Source organism: Podarcis pityusensis, assembly GCF_964106645.2.
Source record: "Podarcis pityusensis genome assembly, chromosome: 10".
Classification (NCBI taxonomy): domain Eukaryota; kingdom Metazoa; phylum Chordata; class Lepidosauria; order Squamata; family Lacertidae; genus Podarcis; species Podarcis pityusensis.
The window spans coordinates 44190363-44218089 of NC_138035.1; positions in this window are offsets into that span (position 1 = coordinate 44190363).

Sequence of the window (27727 nt, forward strand, 5' to 3'; positions counted from 1 at the left end):
AATTACTGTACAGCAGAGCACATCAGTTTGTTATCTAAGGAATCACCTTATTGTTCAGAAATGCAGGAGAAAGCCTGCCTAAACTTCCCAAAGGTTCCTCCTACAAAGGAAAATATGTTGCTTTTGGATTCCTTTTGTGTAGAGAACTATACTTTTACATCTGTAGGCTAAAAATGCTCAGGGCAGATGTGCTCAAAAACTTTAAAAGGCTTTGGATTTTTAAATTAAAACAAACACCCCCCCCCCGAATCCAGATAGAAAGTAAATCTTGGGACTTACACACATGCCTATGGAATACTGTAATATATTTTACTATTTTTCCTTATTACAGTGTTGTTTCAACATATTTCAGTTGTTAAATCCAAAACAAGATATGTGGCCCTCGTTTACTATATAGTCAAATAATTTGTCTTTCAGGGCAGTGATTTGTACTGGAAATAAGTTCAGGCAGTTTACTGTGCTTTTTGGTTGGGAGTAACTGAAATGCTACTTACTATCTTAATATAGGGCACAACCATGGTTAGCATCAGTTCAGAGCTCATTAGCTTAGCTGCTGGTGCAAAGGGTAGCATAAATGGTATGGAAATTAATGGTTTCTTTCTAGCGTGAAATAATGCCACAGTCATTTAAAATATTAGTGAATGCTGGGAGAAGAATGTGATGTATAGGGGAAACACTCATGCCAAGATGAGCCTATGGTTATCGATCACACACATACATCTGTCACAAGCTTCATTTATCTGATCATCTTTGCAGATGCTATAGGAGCTGGTACAGCCCTAATTCTTCTCTCAGTATTCACTAAAATTTTGCAAGCACATTGGAGAGCTGGATCATTCTCAACTGAGTCTTTGTACAGGTAGGTCTTGATTTGCACAGTTGACAGAACACTAATGCAACCATCCTACCTATTAGCCTTGCTTTAACTGAAGTTCTAGGGCAGGGTAGCAGAAGTGCTGCCAAATTTCCTACTTGAAGACTTTCTTAGAGTTGCACTTGTCTTGGACTACATTTGTACAAAGGAAGAATTGAACAAACTCAATCTATATGAATGCTGTGCATCCTCTACAACTGTGGTGTCTAAAAACAAAAAAGTTATTGCGACCACGACAAGCCCAGAAATTGCATAGAATTAGGAAACTTTCTACTTTCAGTTCATGCACAACCGAGTCTGAGGAGTGTGTAAGCAGTTTCCATGTCTCGGTTGTCCTTATGGTAGCAGTGGAGGACTTCAATAACATATCTTCATTATGGTGCACAATATAGAAAACCTCAAAGAAGTATGTGTATATATACGAAGGTTTCAGCTTCTTTTAGGTGAACCTGTGAAAGGAAAAATATCAGTTTGAATCTGTCTTGACGCTATGCCTACTGACCTGAAAAACCTGGTAATCGTAGACCTATACAGTGGTGCCTTGGAAGTCGAATGGAATCCCTTCCAAAAGTCTGTTCGACTTCCAAAATGTTCGGAAACCAAAGCGTGGCTTCCGATTGGCTGCAGGAAGCTCCAGCAGCCAATGGAAGCCATGGAAGCTGCATCGGACGTTCGGGTTCCAAAGAACATTCGTAAACTGGAACACTCACTTCTGGGTTTGCGGCATTTGGGAGCCAAAATGTTTGAGTTGCAAGGCATTTGTCAACCAAGGTATGGCTGTATTGGCAAGGCACTGACCACATTTTCTCAGTAGTGATGTAAATAATGGCTGTTGGCCCTCTGCAAATCTCGAGAGGGATGCTCCTCCATGGCACATATTGGAAAAGTGTTAGGCAATGCATAATATAGGCGATATGATACATTTATTGAAAATCAGTCCTCCTGGGCATGGTCCCTCACTTTAATTAACTTGTAATTACCATCAGAAGTAAGGCGGGTGATGGAAGAGAAAGAGCCTTCGTAATGACAAAACACTGAAATATGATAGTATCAGTTTAAATAAGTTTCTGTTCATGTGTTAATTCTACAAGACACACAGTTAAGAATGAATTAAATATTTTGGTGAATGACAAATGAGCCTTAGTTTCCAAAGTGAATGTATGAAATGAATATTGATTAAGTTAAGACTGTATAATCAAAGGCAATATTAAATCTTATCTGTTCAAGGAGCAATCATAAGTATAATCACATTCTTAAATTTCTGTTTAGATCCAGCAGCTGAATTAAGAATAAGGAAAATGAAGGCAGAGTCATTCTTTCCTCAGTACAGCAATGCAGTGGTTCACATAGCGTGTTTATACCTTATGTGAAAGTGAATTGATTTAAAAGTTCAAGTTTTGATCTGAAGAAGATCACATACACACTCTGGGTAAGAAAACTGATTTCGAAGACAAAGGTGCTCTGATAGAGAGAAACACAAGGGTTGAATGAAAACTTTTCCGCTTTATCTTTCCTTTGTGTAATATGCCCAAGTATTATTTTCTATCCAAGCTGAACAAGTTCTCAAAATGAGAGCAATGTTAAGAGACTTTCTTCATGAAATTACTTGCAAAATACACATCAAACACAACCCGTAAACAATAATCAAAAATAATTCAAAATACCTACCTTGTAATAAACACAAACAACAAATAGTCCAGCATAACGTAAGCATAGGAAAACTGGACCACTAATCATAAAAAACAGCCCACCCCCTTTAACAGACTATAGATTATTTAATGGCTGAAGGCCTGGGAAAAGAGAAATGTTTTCTCCTAGAAACTAAAGATGTGTAATAGTGACACCAGGCGAGAACATTCCACAGACAGGGAGCACCACAGAAAAGGCTCGTTCGCATGTTGTCACCCCCTGAACCTCTCTGGGAGAGGGGGGGCCTAGAGAAGGGCCTAGGATGACAAGTGCAGGGTCTGGGTTGGTTCGTATGGGAAGAGACAGTACTTAATGTATTGACGTACTGAGCTGAGGACCCAAGAGGACAGGATCGCATCATCCCAAGGTCCCTTGTATGTTCACTTCATTGATCAGTTCCTCCCTATTGGTGAGAACCAGGTCCAAGAGAGACATTCCCTCTTGTTGCTTCTTCTACCTGAGAAATAAAATGGTCAGAAAGGCAGGTGAGAAATTTTGGGGGCCTTACATTCTTGGCACAGTTTGACTTCCAACCGATATCAAGGTAGCTGAAGTCTCCCATGACTGCAACATCTCTCCTTTTTGAATGTTTGGTAATCTGCTCTAGGAAAGCATCATCTGAGTCCTGTCATTAAATGTCAGTCATATTGCTTCTTACTCACCTTTTCTCTAACTAAAAAGACTCCAGTACAGTGGTACCTCAGGTTAAGGACTTAATTCGTTCTGGAGGTCCGTACTTAACCTGAAACTGTTCTTAACCTGAAGCACCACTTTAGCTAATGGAGCACGATTTCTGTTCTCATCCTGAAGCAAAGTTCTTAACCTGAAGCACTATTTCTGGGTTAGAGGAGTCTGTAACCTGAAGCATATGTAACCTGAAGTGCATGTAACCCGAGGTACCACTGTACTTGTGTTATTTGCTATAAGTGTGCAGCTCCCCTAGTGGTATAGTTGATTTGTTTCTTGCTGGCATTATTTTATCTAAAGTGAACACATAACTGCATATCCACAGTTTGATATCTTTTGTTCTCTGTGCTTATACTGCATTTCTTTACCTTTGTGTTTTAAATCACCAATGAGTCACTGTTGGACCTAATCAGTCCTAGCCTAATGAGGTACCATTTTAAATACATGCTAGAGAAATGCTATATATTAGCGTTTGCAAAATAGGTAATTTACAAGGTGCATTATTGAGAATGGACTTTTTCTTCTTCTTTTAAAATGATACTGTTGGTCTGTAGAGCTTTAGGAGAGAAACACATCGTAAGAGATTTTAAAATAGGCTTTCATGAAATGCTGCTTTATGTGCTGCATTGAGCTCTATGTTACATAACCTAATATGCCCTTCAGTAGGGAAAATACAGTGCTTTTTTTCTTTAAAAAATGTTTAGGGGTACCCTCATTTTCCTGCTCATATTGAAATACTGCCCCTCAATGAGGCCAAACTTAGATTCACAAAATGTTTAGGGGTATGCATACCCCTGTGTACCCCCAGGAAAAAAAGCACTGAGAAAAGATATCACACCACAACACAAACGATGAATTCCCTATTGCATTTTTGTTGGCTCCTTTATCTGTGTATTTCCTTTCCGCCATCCCAAAAGGCTCAGGGTGAGTAATATTGAGAGATAAGATACTGAAATATGTAAATGTCTAAAGATATGCTGGGTGGAAATCTGCCAGTAAAATGACTTGCTGCTCATTTCATGGCTTGGGAGGGGAAGAAATGCTTATGTTCCACTCTTCTTTGGGAAAGATCTGAGCAACTTAAAAAAGTTATCAATCTTAAAGCCAGGGACTAACTAGGCTATCAAACCTGATTAGATTTCACAATATAACAGCATCACATCACTTCTATTTTATTAAGCAGTATATAAATTCTATGAAAATAAATTATGAAATGAATCATACCACCTACCCTTAGAAGTTGAGTGGGCTCAAAGCACTTCTCATGTATGTATGGGTTATATCTATATATTGAGGGTGGAAGTCTAAGATTGGAAAGAGTGGCTAGTCCAGGCATCCAACCTTCGGCCCTCCAGATTTTTTGGACCTAAATTCCCATCATCCCTGACCACTGGTCCTGTTAGCTAGGGATCATGGGAGTTGTAGGCCCAGACATCTGGAGGGCCACAGGTTGAGGTTGCCTGGGCTAGTCTGAGGTCACCAGATGTGTTCATGGCAGTCAAAAGATGCAGGCAGGAACCTCTACACATAGCAGACTGAGTAGTCACCCCAATAACCAATGCTATTTTTCTAGAAAAAGAGATGCCAGAGTTCACCATGAACGTCTACCTTGTTTTCTTAGAAAAGCAATGGCAACCACCTGAAAGATGATGGACCTAAGCTCTGGTGAGCTCTGGCTGGAAAAAAGCCCTGCAAGTAACCTGATGCCTTCTCCACTCTGGTGAGGTTATTGTATTTCCATTTAAATTCTAATATTTTTAAAAAATTCATGCCTCTGCCTATGTAAGCATATTTTACGCAGTCCGGGGCTCTCTTCTTTGGTGAATCAAATCCTCTTTTTCCCGGACATACATAACTGGTCACCCTAGATTACAACATTATATTTTTTCCTCCATTTAATGCATAAGACAAAAAGGTTTCCAGTAGCTGAAAGCCTTTTTGTAGTTCCAGGGTTGAAGATAAAGAAAATTGATTACAGCTGCTTTATGACGTAACAATGCCAGTGAGTGATGATGGTGATTAGGCCAGATTAGCCTACTCCTTTTTCAGATGGACAAAATCATTCTCCGTGAAGGGTTATGACTAACAGGCAGATGGTGAAGTTCTGTGATTGCTGGTAGTATAAATCAAATGCTGCTGAGTAACTGCCTTTCCGCTGAACAAAAGAGAGGGCCTTTTTTTAATTACTCCTAATATGTATTTAAAATGTTTCTGACCATGATTCTAGAGAAAATATTGGAATGCACACACCAAATGTCTGCTGAACTGCACCTAAATGGCGCCTTCTGAAATCTGTACTTCCCCAAAGGTTCAGGGTTGGTTTTTTTTTACAAGATTACTCTGTATAAAGAGGAAGAGTGGACATAGGCTGAAGGGAAGGTCTGGGCATAAATGGAAGAAAATGCATAGGTAACAGTCCCAGTCTTCTTCCAGCTACAAAGGAAAGTGAGGAGTTGTTATGGGCAGCTCATAGGGCAATAGCAGAGGAGCAACTAGTAACACCTGACTCCACCCAAATACAATTAATTCAAATGCCACCTGGTGAATAAACAATATAATGGCCCTATCTACACATATAGGGACGTGGGTGACGCTGTGGGTTAAACCACTGAGCCTTGGACTTGCCGATCAGAAGGTCGGTGGTTCGAATCCCCGCAATGGGGTGAGCTTCCATTGCTCAGTCCCACCTCCTGCCAACCTAGCAGTTCGAAAGCACGCCAAAGTGCAAGTAGATAAATAGGTACCATTCCAGTGGGAAGGTAAACAGCATTTCCATGCGCTACTCTGGTTTGCCAGAAGTGGCTTAGTCATGCTGGCCACATGACCCGGAAGCTGTACGCCGGCTCCTTCGGCCAATAAAGCGAGATGAGCTCCGCAACCCCAGAGTCGGTCACGACTGGACCTAACGGTCAGGGGTCCCTTTACCTTTTTATCTACACATATGCTTCTGGGAAGCCGTTTCAGTTCACATAGTCAACAGTGAGGTCTATCAGGCGTATTCATATTTGTATGCAACAGCTTTCATCCAAATAATTAGTGACGCGATTAATCGGCTCAAATGCCCATTGTAAAGTGGCCTTCAGAATACTTAATGGAGTACAAACCTATTGTCCCTTCTGTGTTATTCTTATATAATGGATATTCAAGTATTTGTTTGAAAAGCGTCTTCGTTCAGTTCTGGCCAAAATCCAAAATGCATTGGCCGCATATAGCTCAGAGTTAAGCATACTTAAGTAAATTGAAATCAATAGGCTTAAACATGCATTAGTCAGTGCTGGACTGTGGCCTTTGTTTTTAATAGTAATAAGCTTTCTTTACCACCCTATTAGAGTAGCTGCCTTTTCATTGACCGTGATCCTTTGCCTGTAGAATCAGCCCTGCGCACAGAAATGTAGCAGAAGAAGCTACATCCTAGCAGGAACATAAGTGGTACAAAAAGCGAAACCTGCTAACATTCTGCATGTCACGCTGCTGCTCAAGATGCAGGTGCAAGGCTGGTGTGCCTCTTAGTCACATCTTATGCGGTACAAGGGAGAGGGCAGTGAGTTTACACACCCTTGCCCAGCCACCCACCTGCTAACATTTACTGCTCCAGGAACAGTGTTGTTGCAGCCAAAGTGGAGCTCCTGTAGGGCTCTCCAGCAGGGCTCATGGCAGACCGCCTCACTGTGATGAAGCGTCCTTCCTTGGAGTGAGGCATTATGGGAACGGTGGTCATGTTGATCACCTGTGCTGCTGCTTTGCCACAGCGACTACTGTTTACATTTAACAGTAGTAAACTGTTTAAACTTGCTACTCTTAAACACAGGTCGTGCTGTGGGTTAAACCACAGAGCCTAGGACTTGCTGATCAGAAGGTTGGCGGTTTGAATCCCCATGACGGGGTGAGCTCCCGTTGCTCGGTCCCTGCTCCTGCCCACCTAGCAGTTCAAAAGCACGTCAAGTGCAAGTTGATAAATAGGTACCGCTCCGGCGGGAAGGTAAACGGCGTTTCTGTGCGCTGCTCTGGTTCACCAGAAGCTGCTTAGTCATGCTGGCCACATGACCTGGAAGTTGTCTGCAGACAAATGCCGGGGCCCTCGGCCTATAGAGTGAGATGAGCGCGCAACCCCAGAGTCACCCGCGACAGGACCTAACGGTCAGGGGTACCTTTACCTTTATCTTTACTCTTAAACTTTAAATAGTATTTGCACATACTGAAGCCAGCTGAAAGCAACACAGTCCTCTTGGGAGCCATCTCACCCACAATGCCTCACTCTGGGGAAAAGCCTGTCCTCAGAGTGACTCATTCCAGTGTGGACACCACTAGAAAGCAGGTGTGTGTGTAGAGGGGGTGAACCAGGTGCCCCCCCACATGAATCCCCCATCCTGCCCTGCCTGCCACCAGGGGTCTCTGGGTCCTGGAGCCTGGCCTGGCCTTGCTGTTGCTGGAGAGATAGCAAGGAACACCACCAATTGCTTTACTACAGCAGCAAAGTTGCAGTGGTGCTCCTAGAACGATAAATGGCAGTGGGTGACTAACAGGACCCCTTTGCTCACAATGACATCCTATTTCCCTTGGCATACTTTGCCACAATAAGAAAGGCATTGTCAAATGGTCGGCCCGGAGAGCCTCAGCACATCTGTGCTGTGAAAACAAAGGAAGAAGCATATGGGCACTACACAAAGAAGCGAATGTGGTTCTGCCTCAGGCAGCAAAATGTTTTGCCCTTCCCCAAACCATGGTGTAAAGAAGGTGACTACACATTATTGAACTAAAGTAGCCATTCTAAACACCATATTTTGCCAAGGAACTAGAAAATTAGAGTAATCCGGATGATATTAATTGTGCTGGGTAACATATGTCACATATTTACAATGCCTTGGTCTTCTTGAGTGCTTTGGTGTCCAATCATATTCTCCAAAATGAACTATAAAAAAGCTAGCGTTAATTATTGCAACCTGTTGCAGATGGTTACCTATTTTTGTACATTGTAAGCTGCTATCTATAATAGGCACCTACAGTATAAATAAAAGGCTCTGTATTCATAAATTCTACACTCTGGGATATTCTGAAGATAGCAGATGATTCATATTTCCCAAAACCCTCTGCTATTGCAGTAGAATTCTATATGGGGGTGAAATACTCTCATCTATTTATTCAGTTCAGTTATAAATCATTTTAACAAATTAAACCCCATTCACAGGTTTGCAGCAGGAATGTTGCATCTTGCTATAGAATGGCCAGCAAAAAAAGGAAGATGGAGGATAGGGAACAATGTTAGTAAGAATGCTTGTGCTGGTATATGCTATTCATGGCTTGTGTTGACAAAATAGTCCATGTAGTGAATTTCTGTAATCCAGGATTGATGAGGATAGAAAACAGTTATACCAACAAGTCTACTTTATGAAAGGAACATCCTAGTCATGGAAATACTTCTTCCTCAAGCAGAAGGAAAGCTCTAAGTTCAATCCATTGTCAAATGATTCCTTTTTTTTATTTTTTGAAACAGAAACTTTAGCCCATGACTTTGGAGTGAGATCTTGACAACAGTAGATCAATGGGAAATAGATCCACTATGAAATGCTCAAATAATTTTTTTGTATTTCAAACAAGCAGTTCACTTCAAATTTTGAACTCCTAAATATTCAAAAGAGATTTTATTGATGAAGTACTTTATATTATATTTAAGTAATAAATAAATAACATGGCTGGTTAGTTTTGGCAGATTCATTTTTCTAGTTTTTACATAGTTTTAACATTTTATAGTTAAAGATAGTAAATGGTCCAAGTACAGCAATGATGCCCTTCCCATTACTTGAGGCTATGAAATAAATACTATTTTATAAGTAGTGATAGTCGGTATGATTCTGGTGTTTCCTAATTTAAATTGCTGTCAAAAACCATGGACAATTAAACTGCAATTGAGTACAACTTATGTTTTGAGTTTTCTGTGGAAGGAGAATTTGCAGTATGATAATGCTGCCCCAATGCATCACCTGACAAATGCATAACAGCATTTATCATAAGTCACAATGCACCCAAGAGTTGATAGTCTAGATTATTTTGGCTGAGTTTATAAAAAAAAATAATGCAGGGCTAATAGCTCTCTATTTATTTAGAGTAGCAAATAAATCAACCTCTTTCAAAAATGGAAAGGCCAGAAAAGAAGTGATTGTTCTTTTCCATTTTATTTTTTCCCTGGCCTCAGGTAATTTACATAACCATACCCAGTTCGGGAGAGTAATTTATCATGTTCGGGAACTGTTTTTTCCCTACCGTTTTTGGAATTTCTGTAAAACTCATTTGGTAGCAAGGCTGATAACAAGTGGTGCAAAAGTTGAACCATTGCAGACAAGTGCCCGGGTCCTTGAGCTGTAGTAGCAGTGGGAGATGGACCCACTTCCTGGCTCAGCCTGAGTAGGCCCACGGTCATTATATCCCACAACTAGCACTCCAAAACTTGGTGATGTACCTTTGACTGTGGACTACTGATTACCACAAGGATTTATAAAGCCTTGCTGAGCCTTCATGGATCAAGTCTCTACACAGGGAGCTGAGCTGAAGGAGTGAAAAATTCACAAGATCCACAATTGAGAAGATCTACTTGGGGGCACCAAATTTTGGCCTCACACAGGGCACCGTATTTCAAAAAGTCAGTCCCTGAAGGCACTGATCCTAGAAGGAGCCAATAGCCATGCCAGAGGATACTGACCCTTTCACTAGCAAGCTGCACACTCAGAAGGTGAGGCTTGTTGTTATGTTGCACGAGCCTTTCTTCTGTTTAGTCATCCACTGGTATGGAAATAAATGACCTCTTTCATGTCAATTTATCCAAAAAAGAAGCCAAGAAGAAGGTTTTAATACCCAGATTCACATCCTCGTGACAGTGAATGGGTGAAGGCAGACAGCTGGGTGAAGGCAAGCATCCCTGTGTGACATGGGAGTAGACAGGATATATGTTTTTTGGGGGAGAGCAAGACACCCACCCATCATCATCCTCTGTCTGGCTCTGTCCAAGCTACCTGTGACACACTTCGTCAGTTCACAGTTCTCCATCGGGTTGCCAGTTGCGCCGCTAGAATGCGCCACAACATCATCCAGGTGACCTCAGCGAACATTTCAGTTTCAAATATTTCAATCATTTCTATTCTTAATTAAGTGTTTTTATTTATTTACTTGATGGGGGGGGGAGAGAGAGAGCACCCACCCCACCCCTGCTGCCCTGGCTATGCCCATGCTGTGTAAGAATGCAGAGGAGAGACATTAAAATGAGGAAAATATCATTTCAGTTTTTAAAGACCACATTCGATAAACTTTTCACATGGTCCACCAGAGAATTACTTTTCTCACAATGGGATTCAAGACATTGTCTCGTCCTGTGTTAAATATCCTTGACCTCAGCTTTCTGCTTTTGTCTTTAAAATGCCTAGCAGAACCTCAGATGTTAGTAGGACTTTTCTTCTAGAAATAAGGGTGTTGGTATTGCAGACCCTTGAGTACCCCCAGAAAAAGAAGTATTGGATGTTAGTAATCTCCACATAAAGTCTGCTAGCTCACATGCTACCTTTTATTATAGAGTACTGCTTTCTATCACACTTTAGTTGATAATGCTGTTGGGAGGTAGTAATAAAATTGTTGTTTTAAGCATTCATCTAAAATATGCTCGTGTTTCCATTTACACTCCAGTGGTGAGCAATTTAAGCCTGTGCTGATTCAAGCTATGCACAATGTTATGACGACTATGCCCCTCTGAAAAACAGTTAAAACATCCTCTTTGAAAATACCGGGTAGTTGTTGTTGCTATTATTATTATTATGGTCATAATTTTAAAGACTTCACTGAGTCTGATTTATCTGTTTCTTTATTGGAATTATCCCTTCCTTCTTTCCAAAGGAGCCCAAAGGATTCTCATTTGCCACTGATAAACTGAGCATTTTCATCCATAAGATTAAATTTGTTAAGCTTCCGACATATTGTTAGAGCTCTCTCACTCTCTGCAGGACACATTTAAAAGCATAATTATCTAATGAAAATCACACTTTTGAAGCTTGCATATCTACAGTCTGACTACGGTAGTTATCATCATTTTGGAGCAAATGTTAAACATGAGCTTTAAGTTGTGATTAGCAGTTGTAAAGAACTAGAATAAAATGTAAAGGGTAGGAACAATTTTTGTGTCTAGCACCACTTCAGTACTTAAACATGAACCTAATCCCTGACATTTATTGTAAATCTATTGTTGCAGAAGTCACTTGAAAAAGAAGAAGAAGAGGAGGAGGAGGAGGAGTTTGGATTTGATATCCCACTTTATCACTACCCTAAGGAGTCTCATAGTGGCTAACATTCTCCTTTCCCTTCCTCCCTCACAACAAACACTCTGTGAGGTGAGTGGGGCTGAGAGACTTCAGAGAAGTGTGACTGGCCCAAGGTCACCCAGCAGCTGCATGTGGAGGAGCGGAGACGCGAACCCGGTTCCCCAGATTACGAGTCCACCGCTCTTAACCACTACACCACACTGGCCTGATCCCCAAATCTGTCAAACCAGAGAAGATTTTCACCATTGACATTAATAGGGCTAAACTGCCTGAAATTCAGTTACTCTATTACCAAAGGCAGGGGTGAGGAACCTCCATCCCAAAGGGCTAAACACGGCTTGTTGTCAGGCCGCCCGAGTCTTTTCTGGGGAAGCTATGCCCACCCACCCCATCTCTGCTGTCATGCATGACAGGAAATGTGGGTTGGGTAAGGGCGGGGCTTCAAATGAATAATTGAGGTCTTAAAGTGAGCTCCCAGTTGTTATTTGCTGGGACAAGGTGTGTTCCCACCTTGTTCAAGGAGTTGGAAGCAGCTTCCTTTTGATGGAAACCACTTCTCCCTCCCAGTGTTACTCTTTGAAGCAGCCCTCAAATGTCAGGGACTGGTGGGGTTCTCACGAGTGTGTTGCCGAAGCAGCAGGGTGGGGAACAGAGGCTAACCCAGGAGAGGGGGCCAGCGACTTATGGGGTCTGGTGCCACCTGAGAGGCAGGAGTTGGGGTGGGATGAAGGGAAAAGGTCCAAGCATCAGAGGCGGAGGAGGGTGTGCAGTATGTGTCAGAAGTGGAAGGGAGGCTGTTCAGGTGAGGGTATAGTGTTTGCAAGAATTGGTGGGAGGTTTTTTGTATGGAAACCTTTTTGAAGATACAATTCTATCCCCTTGTTTGGGGGTACCATACCACTTTCTTGGTGCAGAACTTTCCTTTCATCGATGCTTGTGACACAGCTGTCGCTTAAAAAAAACTACAAAAACACTAGTCTTTCTCCTCCCACTAAATGCAGGCAGCAGTTAAAGATTGATTGTAATCTGCATTTGTCATTTTCTCCCGTCCTCCTAGATAGACATTGTATTCTTGGGACAGCTTTTATATAGTTTGTAATCAAATTCCATACCTAATTTGAAAGGAACACGCAAACAGCTTAGCATTTTCTCTCCCTGAAATGAAGGCTTGGGCAGAATGAAGGATGAAAATCAATAGAATGGAAATGCTTCCTGCTCTGAAAGCATGATGAAAGGCAACTAATTTGCTCTGTTTGTGCCAGACTCACTAATCTGCCTTCCCCATGGTAGGAATTTTGGAGTGGTTACAGAGCTAGCAGAAAGCTCATCAGTGAAGCACTCCTTATCTTCTTCTAGGTGTTATTTTTGCAGCGCCCAGGATAAATTCGGAGAGAGAGAGAGAGAGAGAGAGAGAGAGAGAGAGAGAGGCGTTTCAACAAACAGCCAGATTTGTGACATGAAGGTCATATTTTGCAAGTAAAAGTGACTTTGGACTGAACAGGTTTATGAAGTTCTGAGAGCGAATAAATGTCTGGACCTTCTGCCAATAACAGTGGCAGACACAAAGATCACTTTTGACTCCATTTTGGCACAAGACTCAACCAGAATCTTGGAAATCCTTATTTGCTCCAAAGTGAAATGCCCTGAAAAATGATCCTTTCTGTGATACAATAGAACACATTGGATGCAAACCTCTTTATCTGAGGCATGGTTGGCATAGATACATACGAGCCATTTGGCAACTGTGCTAAAGTTTGACATCCATTGTGGGGATGCAATAGAAAAATAGCACCCTTGTGCAAGATTGTGCAAGAGGAAGCATCTGCTGACTTGTTCCCCCACACGCCTGGGTCAGTGTTGCGCTGCCTAACCGCAAAGCTTACGCGGCTGTCATGCTGTCTGGTAGAGAAGTTATTCTAAGAAATGCAAACCCTAGCTGTTTTCCACCCGAGTGCTACACATGTATATGCAACATGATGTAATGTGCGCAAGGATAATAAACATGCAAGGCTGCTGGGGGAGAGAGCTCACTCCTTGCTTAAACCTTCACCCATGACTCCTCGTCATTTTTCCTCCGCACCTGGTGGGCTGGTTTCCCGACAAATGGTGCCCCGTGTGATTGCCTGAACGGCTTCCAGGACGCGTGCTGTCAAAGACGGTCCTTCCTGCTACTCACCCGCCCGGCTGTGGCTAAGGCGCCTTCTCATCTTCGGATCCCCGGTGAGTAGCTATTTTTCTATTTTTATCATGGGTTCTGCGCTCTCTAACCCCCAGAAACAATTTTTAAAAGACATGCAGCACCTCCTTCGGGAAAATAAACAGCAAGTACCTGAAGGTGATCTAATTGCATTGATTCTGGCCATAGATGAACATTGTCCATGCTTCCCTGAGGAGGGGACGTGGGAAATTCCAGCCTGGGATAGGATTGGCGACCACTTTCATGGCCATAGCCGCATAAATGTTCACGTCCTCAGTGCCTGGGCTAAAGTCCGTGGCTGCATGGCAACTCTTACGCCCAAAAACATTCTCTTGGCTTCGTCGCAACCAAAACAAAAAACAGCATCTGTGTTAGATGCACCGCCTCTACCACCACCTTTTACACCTCCTCCACGACCGCCAGATTCTCAGCCTTCACCGGCACCGTCTGCTCCACCCATTAATCCTCAATTGCACCCACCGACGCCACTGGGGACTGCAATTAAACAAGCAGCCCCCCTCTTAGGTTTTTCATCTGGCACAGAACTTTTTCCTGTCTTGGTACCTGCTGGACCAGGGGGAGGGCCACCTCGTCATGAACAATTTGACTATAGACTAATTAAAGAGGTGCATGACTCCGTCCAGAAAAATGGCATCCAGGCTCCTTATACCTTAGGTCTGTTGAACACTATATTTCAGCAACCCTGTCTTCCGGAGGACATAAAATTGTTGGCTAGGACCATACTGCCACCGTCTGGAGTCATTGTATTTATGCAGGAATGGCAATTTCTGTGCCAACAAGAAGCCCCAGATGTTGCCATGGCTTTAAACAATGCAGCAGCAGCAGCAGCGGCTGCAGCTCCAGCACCTGCCGCAGGAGGAGCACCTCCCCCCCCTCCTCCAGTCCTTACTCCTCAGGACGTTATGCATGGTCTTATTGGAACTGGCAATTTTTTTACCATCGCCCAACAGATTGCTGCAGGCGCTGCATATTGGGAAGTTGCTACCCGCTGCGCCCAGACAGCGTTTCAACAGGTGCCTGACACGAAGGGTGACAGTACGTCCCGTTGGGGTACTGTTCGCCAAGGTCCAAATGAGCCATATGCTGCCTTTATCGATCGCCTATATGACTCTTTGAAGCGCCAAATAGCAGACACTCAAGTTCAGGAGGTGATCTTGAAACAACTTGCCTTTGATAATGCGAGTGAGGATTGTAGAGTGGCACTTCGCCCTCTGATCAGCCAGCAAGGGATAAACATAGCCGACATGCTAAAGGCTTGTCAGTCCATCGGCTCAGAAAGCCACAAGGCACGGCTACTTGCCGCAGCTTTATCCCAGGCTGCCAACCCTATGAAAGACAAACTTTGTTTTGGATGCAATAAGCCTGGCCATTTCCGCGCACAATGCCGCTCCACTGGCAGTCAGTCTGGAAAGCGCCCCCCCTCTAAGTGTCCTATCTGCAAGAAAGGCTTTCATTGGGCAAATCAATGCCACTCAAACCCTGCTAATCAGAATCAAACCTCTAGCCAAGGACAATCATCCCAGAACCAGGGAAACCGGCAAACGGGCCCTCCCCGGGCCCCAGTAAATCAATAGGGGGACAATGTCTGATGCCACAACTTATTCTCACTCAGGATGTACGATTCCCGGTTCCATTTTGTCCTCACAAAGCCTTGGTTATAGCCTGTGGATTTGCTATAGACAATTCTCAACGTTGTCTTGTCTTGCCACTTGCCTCTGCACAAACTGTTGGAGTATATGCTGTGCCTGGAACCATTCAAGGACCCTATGATTCAATCACCATTACGCTATATGCTGATCGCCCCTGCCATCTCCCATCTGGCACGCCAGTGGCTAAAGTCATACTGCTCCCTGCGGATACCACAACTCCTACAGATACCCCCTTAATTGCTGCTGCAATGCCTCTCACAGCTCAGCGCCCTACCTTAAAAATGACACTGGGTGGACATGAGGTAGAGGGGGTTCTAGATACAGGGGCAGACGTTACCGTGATTGCTAAACAAGCCTGGCCTCCCGAATGGCCTACAAAGGCAGCTGCCCAAGTTTTGGGTGTCGGGGGAGAAACCCCAGCTTGTCAAAGCCTTCACCCAATTATGATTCAAGGCCCTTCGGGTCTTTCTGTCACCATTTATCCTCTCATTTTGGACATTCCTGTTTGTCTTTGGGGACGGGATGTTCTTGAAGCCTCAGGCTCTTCCATTCAGACAAATTTATTCTAAGGGCCGCCCCTGCACACCCGAGGACCACGCTAGCCCTCACCTGGACATCAAACACGCCTGTTTGGGTTGAGCAATGGCCTCTGACTAAAGACAAACTTGCAGCGGCGGCCCAGCTTGTCTCGGAACAACTTCGCCTCGGACACATAGAGCCTTCTTCCTCCCCATGGAATACACCAATTTTTGTCATCAAAAAGAAAACCTCTGGCCATTGGAGGCTCATTCAGGATTTAAGGATGGTAAACAACCAGATGCAACCTATGGGCGCATTACAGCCTGGTTTTCCTAATCTTAATATGATACCAAAAGACCACAAACTTCTGGTGGTAGATATAAAAGACTGCTTCTTTTCCATACCACTAGCCCCGGCAGATCGTCAGCGTTTTGCCTTTACATTGCCTGTTCTCAACAATGCTCAACCAACGGAACGCTACCAATGGGTTGTTCTGCCACAAGGTATGAGGAATTCTCCAACTTTATGCCAGCACTTTGTCAATTTAGCCCTAAAACCTTTCCGCCAGCGCCACCTAGAGGTTATTTGTTGTCATTACATGGATGATATCCTTGTGGCTGCACAGGACATATCAATGGAATTGTTAAAAGACCTTACATCTGCCCTCACAGATTTTGGACTGTGTATTGCCCCAGATAAGGTTCAGCAAACTTTGCCTATGTTATATCTTGGACATAAATTGACACAACAAGCTGCCATTCCGGTTGTTCCCCAATTGTCTTTTCCTGCCCGCCTAAGGCTGGTTGACCTTCAACAACTTTTGGGACACCTGAATTGGATAAAGAATTACCTTAATCTGCCTACTAGCACCTTGTCACCATTGTTTTCTGCCTTACAAGGACGCAAACTACCTGGAGAAGTCATCCCAGTTACAGAAGAAATGCTACAAGCCTTACAACAGGTTAATGCTTTATTGAGAGACCGAATGGTGGATCGCATAGACACTCTGCACAATGTGCAGTTATCCTTGGCAATTTTTTCCACACCTTTGCTGCCTACAGCCATTCTCTACTCACAGAAATCGGCTGCCCCCTCGGGTGTCAACATTGTGGAATGGATCCACCTTCCGCATACTCCACCGCGCAACATTTATTCCTCTCCAGCGGCTGTAATGGATTTGGTAATTAAAGGGCGCGCTCGAGCAAAAGCCCTCTCTGGACTGGACGTTGAAAAAATTTACTTGCCTTTTTCACTCACAGAAACACAACACCTGATTTCCACCTCCGTGGCTACTCAAGTAGCACTTGTGGATTTTTTGGGAACCATCACGCATAATCCCCCCTCTGATCCACGCCTGTCTTTTCTTTCTCAAACTGTCTATACTTTAAAAACTGCTCTCTCTCCGACCCCCATCCCCTCTGCCCTTACCCTTTTCACTGATGGGTCAAAAACGCGGGGGGGGGGGGGTGGCATGGGAGGAGGGTGGAAAATGGAAAACTGAATTTACTGAGCAACAGAGGTCCGCCCAGCGGGCTGAACTTGCTGCTGTAATCCTTGCCTTTCAACTCTTTCCTGACAAACCTTTTAATTTGCTTGTTGATACACAATATGTGTATCGCCTTTTGTCTTCCCTGCCTGTTTCTTATATCACGCCTGCGTTAGATGCTGATCTGTTTGTTCTTTTTTCTACCTTGCAGTATCTTATTCAGGAACGCCGTCATCCTTTTTATGTTGCACACCTTCGTTCCCACACCAATCACCCAGGGTTTTTGGCTCAGGGAAATGCCTTGGCAGACGCTGCACTGCGATCTGAAGTGTTTTCCTTGTTTTCTGACCCTATTCTCTCTCATTCTACCTTTCACCAGCCTGTTAAAGTTTTGGCAAAAATGTTTAAAATCCCTATTGCACAGGCACGAGACATTGTCTCTCAATGTTCTATCTGTTCTAAGGCTCCAACCATGATTCCCTTTGATGCGGTGAACCCTAGGGGTACGTCCCCTCTTGCGGTTTGGCAGATGGATGTTACTCACACCCCTCTGCTCGCACCATTTTCAAAAGTTCACTTGACAGTGGACACCTCATCTGCATTTATCTGGGCCACCCCATTGAAGGGTGAGACCGCTCGTCACGTCATTCAGCACACCCTGCGCTGTTTTGCTGTGATGGGTAAGCCACAAAGCATTAAAACGGATAATGGCCCAGCCTATATTTCCTCTCAGTTTTCATCCTTTTGTGATTTATGGAATGTGAAATTAATCCATGGTTTGCCTTTCAATTCAACAGGACAGGCGATTGTGGAGAGGGCGCACCTGACCTTCAAGACTCTGCTGTCCAAACAACTTGGAGGTCGAAGTGCCCCCTCCGCCGAGATTCCTTCAATTGTGCATACTGTTTTATTCACCCTTAACCATATTTTGTGTCCCCATAATAAGGAATATACACCGGCTGAGATTCATTTTCGAAAAGCAGAGCCTTTGGCTCGACCTCTTGTATCTTACAGACAGCTACCTGATCCAACATGGCATGGTCCTGTGCCACTCATCTCCTGGGGACGCGGCTACGCGGCAGTGGACCTGGATGGACGGCCTACCTGGTTACCAGCGCGCTGTGTGCGACCCTGGCGAGCTTCTGCCTCGGAAGTGAAAGCAGCAACGAGCCATACTTCACCCTCTCTGGCGGACGTCGCCTTCCTGCAGCCCTGAGTCCCTACTGCACTTGGAGACATCGCCATCTGACCCTGAACGTGCCGTGGTTGGAATCACCTGTAACAGCGATACCAGTCTTTCCTGCAAAACTACCAAACCATCTTGTACCTTATTCTTTGCAAGCTCCACGACGCTCCTGGAACCACACAAAAAGGTTTCATTATGGTTTTGCCGCTGCCTGCTTAGGAAACTCTCCTGGCTATGAAGGATGCCCGCGATATACAGGTTTGGCATGGGTTTTGCCGCCCCGTGATAGTACCCCTATTTGTGTTCCCACCACAAATTGGGAATGGTCTTTCCAACATTCCCTGTCACCAATTAACAAAGCCTATATTGGTCAATTGGGATCATGTGTCTGTCGCACTGGTTGTTGGACTAAACCAGGTTTTTGGTTTCTGAAAAAAGGAAATGTTGCCACCCTCTTTCACAGAGGCTGTGAAGAGGTGGCAGTTGCTGTCCTTTTCCCTTATAACCCATATTGCCCACCTGCACAGCTCATCTGGTTCCTGCAACATTGGCCGAAACAAAAAAATTCTACTGGCTGGCTGCATCCACAGCACTTTCGAAGACATCGACGCTCAGCTAGCCATGATCCCAGCATTTTGTCTAAAACTGATCGTTCAGAGGACTATCATGCTCTCTGGACTGATAATACCTTTGTAAAAGACATGGCTCAATTGTCAAAGATTTTGAATTATACTAATTGTTGGATTTGTATGCATATTCCTCCACAGGCTCGACGCTCTGGCATATTGTTGCATGGCATCCCCATTAATGATTCTTTTAAGATAAGTAATAATCTCAAGATTAACCGCACACGTTTTCCACCAGTGGTATTGACCTTGTTAGAACCAGCAGATAGGTGTTTTAAGTTTAAACATAACACATCTGTATTTCTAGGGAACTACCCTAATTGTGCTTGGACTTATGAATATGTCAATACCTCCTCTTGTTTCTTGAAACTGCAATTGCTAGGGCTGCCCTGCCCCCTCTTGGTGTTGCCATGAATTACAGGGACCTCCACAGACTCTCCAACTGGACAGAAGGGCTATTCAATGCAACTATAAAAGCCTTGAAAGTAATTAACCAAGAAATGTCCAATATTCGTGAGGTTTCCCTGCAGAACCGCTATGCTTTGGACACCATTTTGGCCTCCAAGGGAGGGGTGTGTGGGTTAGTGTTATCACACTGCTGTATGTATATAAAAGATTATAATCTTAGTATTTCCACAACTATTAATGAAATGGAAGCCATGGTTAAACAAAATCCGATCTCACATCCTCCCATTCCTGACCCTTGGGAATGGCTTTTTTCCTGGCTTCCCGATGGATTTTGGTTTCGTCATTTATTGCTAATAGGCTTAGGATTGGTTATAGGATTTGTGTGTATTTGTTGTTGCATACAATGTGTTCCCTCGCTGATCACCCAATGTATGGGGTGGTGGTCTTCGCGACGCACTTCCTTAGGTGTCTCCCGCCGAGAATATGTTGCCAGATATACGCGCTTTCGCAATGAAATTTATGACTCTGATTAAATAAAATAAAAAAGGAGGGCATGTGGGGATGCAATAGAAAAATAGCACCCTTGTGCAAGATTGTGCAAGAGGAAGCATCTGCTGACTTGTTCCCCCACACGCCTGGGTCAGTGTTGTGCTGCCTAACCGCAAAGCTTACGCGGCTGTCATGCTGTCTGGTAGAGAAGTTATTCTAAGAAATGCAAACCCTAGCTGTTTTCCACCCGAGTGCTACACGTGTATATGCAACATGATGTAATGTGCGCAAGGATAATAAACATGCAAGGCTGCTGGGGGAGAGAGCTCACTCCTTGCTTAAACCTTCACCCATGACTCCTCGTCATTTTTCCTCCGCACCTGGTGGGCTGGTTTCCCGACAATCCATATATAACTCAATGAACCAGCTGTCCATAGCGTCACACATCAAAATCCTTTCTCATTTGGATTAGTGAAGCTCATACAAGTAGGTATCACAGATTCAGGTGCTTGCTTACCACAGGATTAAAAGCATTAGAGCATAAGGTTTGCCAACCTCTTCAAGCCCATGGGCCATTCTCCTGGTTGTGCTTATCCTCTGCTGGAGGAGGATAGGGGAAAGAGAAGTTTGGAGCTCATTCAGGTTCATCGCACCTTGTGCATGCCACTCCAAACCATGATTTAGTGTGATGCGCAAATAGAACCATTGTTTTGTTGGTCCATGCTGCCATCTTGTTAGCTTTATCTGTATACATGGAAGCTTCTATTGAGGAGGGAGAAAGATATTCAAGAATTCAAGTAGGCCATCAAATGGAAGCAAGTTACATAAGTCAGACTGACACAAAATTCTAATGATAAGAGCTGTTAAAGTAACTTTACTTGAAGAGTTGAATTAATCTTAAGAGTCTTGTAGAAGAAACATTGTGACATTATAACTGGCAGATCTATTCAGCCTGAAGTAATTTTCTTGAGTGATATTTTCTGTATATAAAATTCAAACAAAGTAGTTCTGGAACATGCACTACTGTTGAAAACGTGTTTCATCTCTTGGGGCAAGATTATTTAAATATACCTTGAGCGTTTGCCTTTGGATTTCAACACAGAATGTAAAAATAAGTTAGAAAGAATCTGATGGGAGGGGCGGGTATTCAGACAGGGATACATTTAGATATATGAATATCTTGTCAGCTGTTTTATGTGATCAGCAATGTCCAAGATTGTATATATATCGTGTAATCTGGGAAGTTAAACCAGGATTTAGTATCTTGCTAAAGTGTATTCAGCAGAACATAAGACTTAAGATGTAGAGGACCCCACCATGGCCAGATGAAATATGGAACTCAGATAAGCCTTTCTTTCCAGGACCAAATTGGCTATTGGGCTATGTATTTTATATAGTAGGATGAAGGCGGCGGCTGTAGAACAATTATCTGAGTTGAAAATGGATATACGTACTCCATTCCCTCATCACTAAGAACTTTATGGCACTTTCTTTATTACATAACATCAAAGCAATGCATCAGGGAGACTTAAAAATATATATATTGATGGGCTTGTTTGTTTGGGGCCAGGACCCAGATTTCTGTAACACCCAGCAGCTGTAGATCCTGTATCATCTTAGGATGCAACTTAGGATGCATTTGGCTGTTTTAGTTTGGTGAACTCCACTTGCAGATATCGAACAAATGCAAATAAGCATGTATTCAGGGCAAGCAGGTCCCTTTCCCTATGTGTCCAGAATGAGGGTTATGTGATATATAGGAAGCAGTGAGCTCACTCTGAAGTGGCTTCATATGTTCTTACTGACATTATCACAATGCCAAGTTAAACTGGGTATTTGGCACTGTGATGCCAGCTTGTTCACAACATGGTCTCTAATTGGCTTGGGTCATATTGTGGAAAGGACAAAGTCTCAGTGGTTATTTTAGTTTTATAAAAGACGCACCAGCTGCTCAGCCCGGCAGTGAACAACAGTAATTTGCAAACAATAACAATCCAGGGTTTGGGGTTTTTTTTAGCAGGAACTCAGGGGAACTGAGTTCCCTTACATTGTTTTAAATTAAATAGTTACTCTCTCTCTCTCTGAAGGAACTGAAATGCATATACACCCAATGCCAGAGCTAAAAATCTGCCTATATCTGTAATCAATAAAGTTGTGGCCATTTCTAATCCAGATCGTTGCCTCCTTGAGTTCATTAATCGCATCTTACATTTAGCTACTGCCTGGGGTGGGTGTGTAGCACTGTCACTGTAACAAACAAACAAACTTCATGATGAGTTCCCCCACCTTTCCCCCCAGAAAAAGCACTGATAACAGCCTTTTTTGTTTCTCAGTCCTTAAGGAAACACTTTGGCTTCTCTGCAAAGCTCCCTTTATACACCAGAAATGTTCACATAATAAGAACATTTACTATAGTACTATAGTACTTTATAAAACATTTCCATTGCTTTGGTGATTGCAGTACAGTAAAGCAATTCTTATCAAAGACTTCTCTGTCTACTTTTCGTATTTGTCTACTTCTTTCACTAAAACACATTAATATTCTCCTAGGATGAGAAATAGGGCTGCTTATAAAATCTTGTGTAATTAGGAAAAGATAAATTATCCCACTTAAACCTCTTAAATATTCTACATGCAATATGCTGTGTATTATTTTTGCATTTATATTATTTGCAATTTACTCTGTATTGAATACTAATGATGAAATGTACTTTACTACAAAACAGGTGACTCAATTCATGTGTGTTGATGTCCTTCCTAGGAGCAGGATGTGTAAGCCTTGTTCTTGTCATATGGTTTATAAACAACAGCAGAAGAAGCTCAGTGTTGTATGCCTGGATTTATATTATGCTCTTCCCATTGTTAGCAGCGTTGGTTTTCATATTTTGAACACTGTTGCATTTCCCCTTTTACCTTGACTTCATGACATTAGCTCTCAATGTAATGCTTTGCTTAAGTACTTAAAGCACCTGACATTCAAATAACTCCAGATATTGCTGGCTGGTGCTGTTGATAGCTGGAGTCCCACAACATCAGGAGGACCACATGTTCCCCATATTTGAAGTAGGTTCTGGAGCCCTGGTGAAGTCTGGCTAAAATTAAAGCATGGGACCGGAATAATCTTAAGTATTTTTTCTTTATGCTAACTGATTGCTAATATTTTTGAAGTGTCTTTGATAATACTGTCTGATTTCTAACTCAGTGCAATCAGATGTTGTTAACTCTGTAATATATGGTTACTAATGCTTTTCTACAATGAATCTCTCGCAGAGAATGCATTCTTCATGAAAAAAGGAGACTCACAATAACCCAGAGACTTGGAAGGCATTGGACAGTTTCAAAATAATTCAAGGAGACACCTTTCAATGAGTCTCTTTCAATGGAGAATAGACAGTTTAGGGTGGGAGAAGTTGAGATCATCTTTGACATTTAAAATAAATCCATTCACTTCATTACAAACTGGGTTCAGATTCTCTTGTTTGTACCACAAAATCCCAACACGTATGTTTGAACACATACATTACTTCCGAACTACTATTTCTCCACTTTTGGAGGTGGTAAGCTTCTTTGTTTCTTTTTTTGAAATCATTCTTATTAGTTTTACAAATACAAAGTTATAAACAGAGAATCAAAAAGTATATCCATATAAAGAGATTCCTCCAAATCTCAGGGCTCCCTCCCCCCATCCCCTCCATGGGGTCCCATTTTAAACATTTACTACTGCATATTCTTCCATACTCCAATTTTTATATCAGACCATATTATCCATAGTAATTACTACACTACAAGTGAAATCAAAATCCTGCCAATGTTTCCATCTGCTGGAGGCAGTATGCTTCTGTACATACTATCCTAGTTGATGGAAACTGCTGGAGGAGAGAATGCTTTTGTGCTCAGGTCCTGCATATGGGCTCCTCAAAGCATAGCTGTCAACTTACAGATTTGAAAATAAGGGACCAGCAGCCTCGAAAATAAGGGATCAGCAGCCAAAATAAGGGATTTTCGGAGCACGGGTATGTTCAGCTTCTGAGCCCCTCCGAGCCAAAGGCAGAAAGCCCAGCCAGCAGCCAAACAAAGCCTCAAGCGGTGGTTCCCACAGTGCAGCAACCCAGCAAAGGGGATGCAGCAAGGAAAACCACCGTCACCTCTCCGCTAGGAAGCGCTGAGCAAAGGTGAGTCCCCAGGCAACGCGGCTGATTTGATCGGCACAAGGCATGCAAGCTCCACCCCCCCAGTCGTTCTTAGACTCCTTATTGGGTGAGCAACACAGCCAAGCAACACAGTTGGAGCCTCCCTCCTCCCTGGCCGGCAGGGAGGGAGAGGAGCTGCTTCCTTTGAAACCCGGGAAATTTAAGGGACATCATCAATAAGGGACAGCAGCGGGACACAGCACTGGGATAAGGGACTTTCCCATCAAATAAGGGACAGTTGACAGCTATGCCTCAAAGGCATCCATGAAAACAAGATGCTGGACTAAATGGGCCATTGGCCTAATCTAGCAAGCTCTTCTTATGTTCTGATGTAAATACTGTGGTACCTTGGGTTAAGAACTTAATTCGTTCTGGAGGTCTGTTCTTAACCTGAGGTACTATTTCTGGGTTAGCGGAGTCTAACCTGAAGCATCTGTAACCTGAAGCATCTGTAACCCAAGGTACCACTGTAGCCATTTTGGAAAGCAGTCTTATCCATGTATACATCACTGAGTTCAGTATAAAGGATTGTAGTCTTTAAAGACCTAAACCCAAGGCAGACTTAATATTGCTTAAACAAGTCTACTCCCAATCATTGGCTATGCTAGCTGAGGCTGATGGGGGCTGGAATCCAATAACACTGGGATTCCTTACAGCGTGGCCATAGATCCAAGATGGCTGCTTGGAATATAGCCACCCGCAAGGCCAGCTTTGGTATAAACCCAGGCTAGCAAAAACATCTCCAAATTTGCAAATTAATGAGGGATTTAAAAAAACATAAATCCCCAAAATGATCTTACAAACTTTTTTCAGCATCAGTAACAAAGTCAAAGCCTAACGTGATGAGAGGAACCTAAAATGGAGACTCCGCAGAATACAGAGACAATTGAAAGACAATAGCAGACATTAGTAAGAGACTCTGTAGCGGACATGACAAAGGCAGAATTTACAACTCTATTAGCAACTCAACAGGAAACTCTTAAGGACTTAATTAAAACCCTGCTGTGCCCTATGGAGAAACAACTTTGGGGATTTAATACAAAGCTTGAAGCCCTGGCGGAATCTACAACAATGACAAATTTACAGACCCAGGCACGTGAGGAAGAACTTCCCCGTCTGACAGCTGAAAATGAGAAATGAACTAACAGATTTGGAAAACAGATTTGGTGTGTGCATGGAGTGCATTGCTTCACGGACATTGTAGTGTACTTTGCTCACTACAAAAAGAAAGAGGAAGTATAGTCCAGGATAAAGGACCACACTTTTATACAATATGAGGACACCAATATTAAGGTGATGCAGGATTTTCACAAGCAACTTTTTAAAAAATATATATGGAGGGAGCTATATTCTTGTACCCTAAAACAACAGGAAGCGAAAATCAAATATCGCTGGGGTTTGCCTTTTAGGCTCATAGTAATGAAAGGCTGACTTCAGCTTACTGCCACCAACCAGGAAGAGGTAATACAACTTTATTCCTTAGACCGGGTGAAATGCAACTTCAGGATTCAGCAGATGAAATACATGTACAAAATAATTGGATTTTCAGAAAGAGACTGGAGAATGGTTGGAAAAAATAAGAGATCATGCAAATATACCAAAGATAACTGAAGTTTTGCTACAGACAGATCCATCTGTTTGTGACACCCAAGCCCCATTGATTAGATATCCTGTATATTTAAATATTTTATATATTTATGTTTTGAACACTGTTCCTTTCTAGCTAAAATATACTTAATTAAGCTGTTAAATGAAGTAATTGGAAAGCGAAGTGTTTATACCACTTAATGCACTTTTATGAGGGCAATAATCCACTAAGGGGATAAGAACTTCAAAATAAAACAGGAGAAATTCAAATATTATAGCTACTCCACTATCAACTGAAAGTTTTTCTATCTAACTCAATATATATGTGTGTGTGTGTGTGTGTGTGTGTGTGAACATGAATTTCTTTTTAATTCAAGAAGCTTTTTCACTAAACAGGAGCAAAACAAAGGAAACATTTAATTTTACTAGTGGCATTTAATTATTCAGCTGCATGCTACATATTCACAAAAGAACAATATCTATAATGAGTCAGAGTTTGTCACGACTTTGCTATTTAAAAAGTATGCAGAAGAGATACTGGCTATAGATTTTACAGATCAGGAAGAGAAAAGGCAAGCTGGCAATAAAAAATAAGATTCTTGACCGACATCTCATTTGCACAACTAAGGATAGGGGATGCAGCTATATAACAATATATTTAAATTAAAAACAGAGGGGGAAATAGCCAAGCTTTATTCATATGAATACGAAACAAGAATCATAAATGTTACAAGCAATATGATCCAGTGGACTATGCAAGATATAACTTCAAATTAACTTACAGCATTGATGATAGTTTTAGAAGAATAAACATCTAGGACACTTTTTGTTCCTGTCCCCTCTGCCAGTGTTCTCTAAATATAGTCATTGTTTTAACTTGAGCTAGCATGTTGGACTCCAACTTCCATCAGACGCAGCCAGCATAGCCAATGGTCAGGAAAGATGGGAATCATAATCCTACAACATCTGGAGTAGTGCACAGGTTCCTCAACTCTGCCTAAGCAGAATAGGAGGCATCATAAGCAACTGTTGTAAATCAGAGGTGGCCAATATGGTACCTTCATTTGCTGCTGGACTACAGCTCCTGTCGTCCCTGACTATCATCCATACTGGCTGGAGACCAAGAACATCTGGAGGGAACCATGTTGGATACCCCTGTTCTAAATAGTGCTTCTCTGTGACTTCAAGTAGTGACAAAGTTCCTGCACCTATAGCAGTCTCCCCATTCAGAAAGCCCCCCAGATCTTGGGATAGCTGGGCAAATATCTAGCAGAAAGAGCACATTTTGATGTTAACTTCTGAATTGTTCATATTTCATTAGCAAACACAGTTCTTGTTCACCTTCACAGACAACGCTCTCTACTCATTTCCCCACAGGAGACATAAGCAGAGGCAGCATCATGAAACTGCAATAGCAAGAAGAATTAGCAGGACTCAAAAACCAGTGCAAGGAAATAGAAGTTTGGAAGTGCCAAATTACCGTATTTTTCGCTCTATAAGACGCACCAGACCATAAGACGCACCTAGTTTTTGGAAGAGGAAAACAAGAAAAAATAATATTCTGAATCTCAGAAGCCAGAACAGCAAGAGGGATCACTGCACAGCCATCCCTCTTGCTGTTCTGGCTTCTGGGACAGCTGCGCAGCCTGTATTCGCTCCATAAGACGTACACACATTTCCCCTTACTTTTTGGGAGGGAAAAAGTGAGTCTTATAGAGCAAAAAATACGGTATATTCCAGTGGTGTGAGGACTAATAGATGGGCAACAAAAAATGATCCTCTGAGCCCTTATGGTTGCGAAGAGAGATACTTCAAGGTTGGA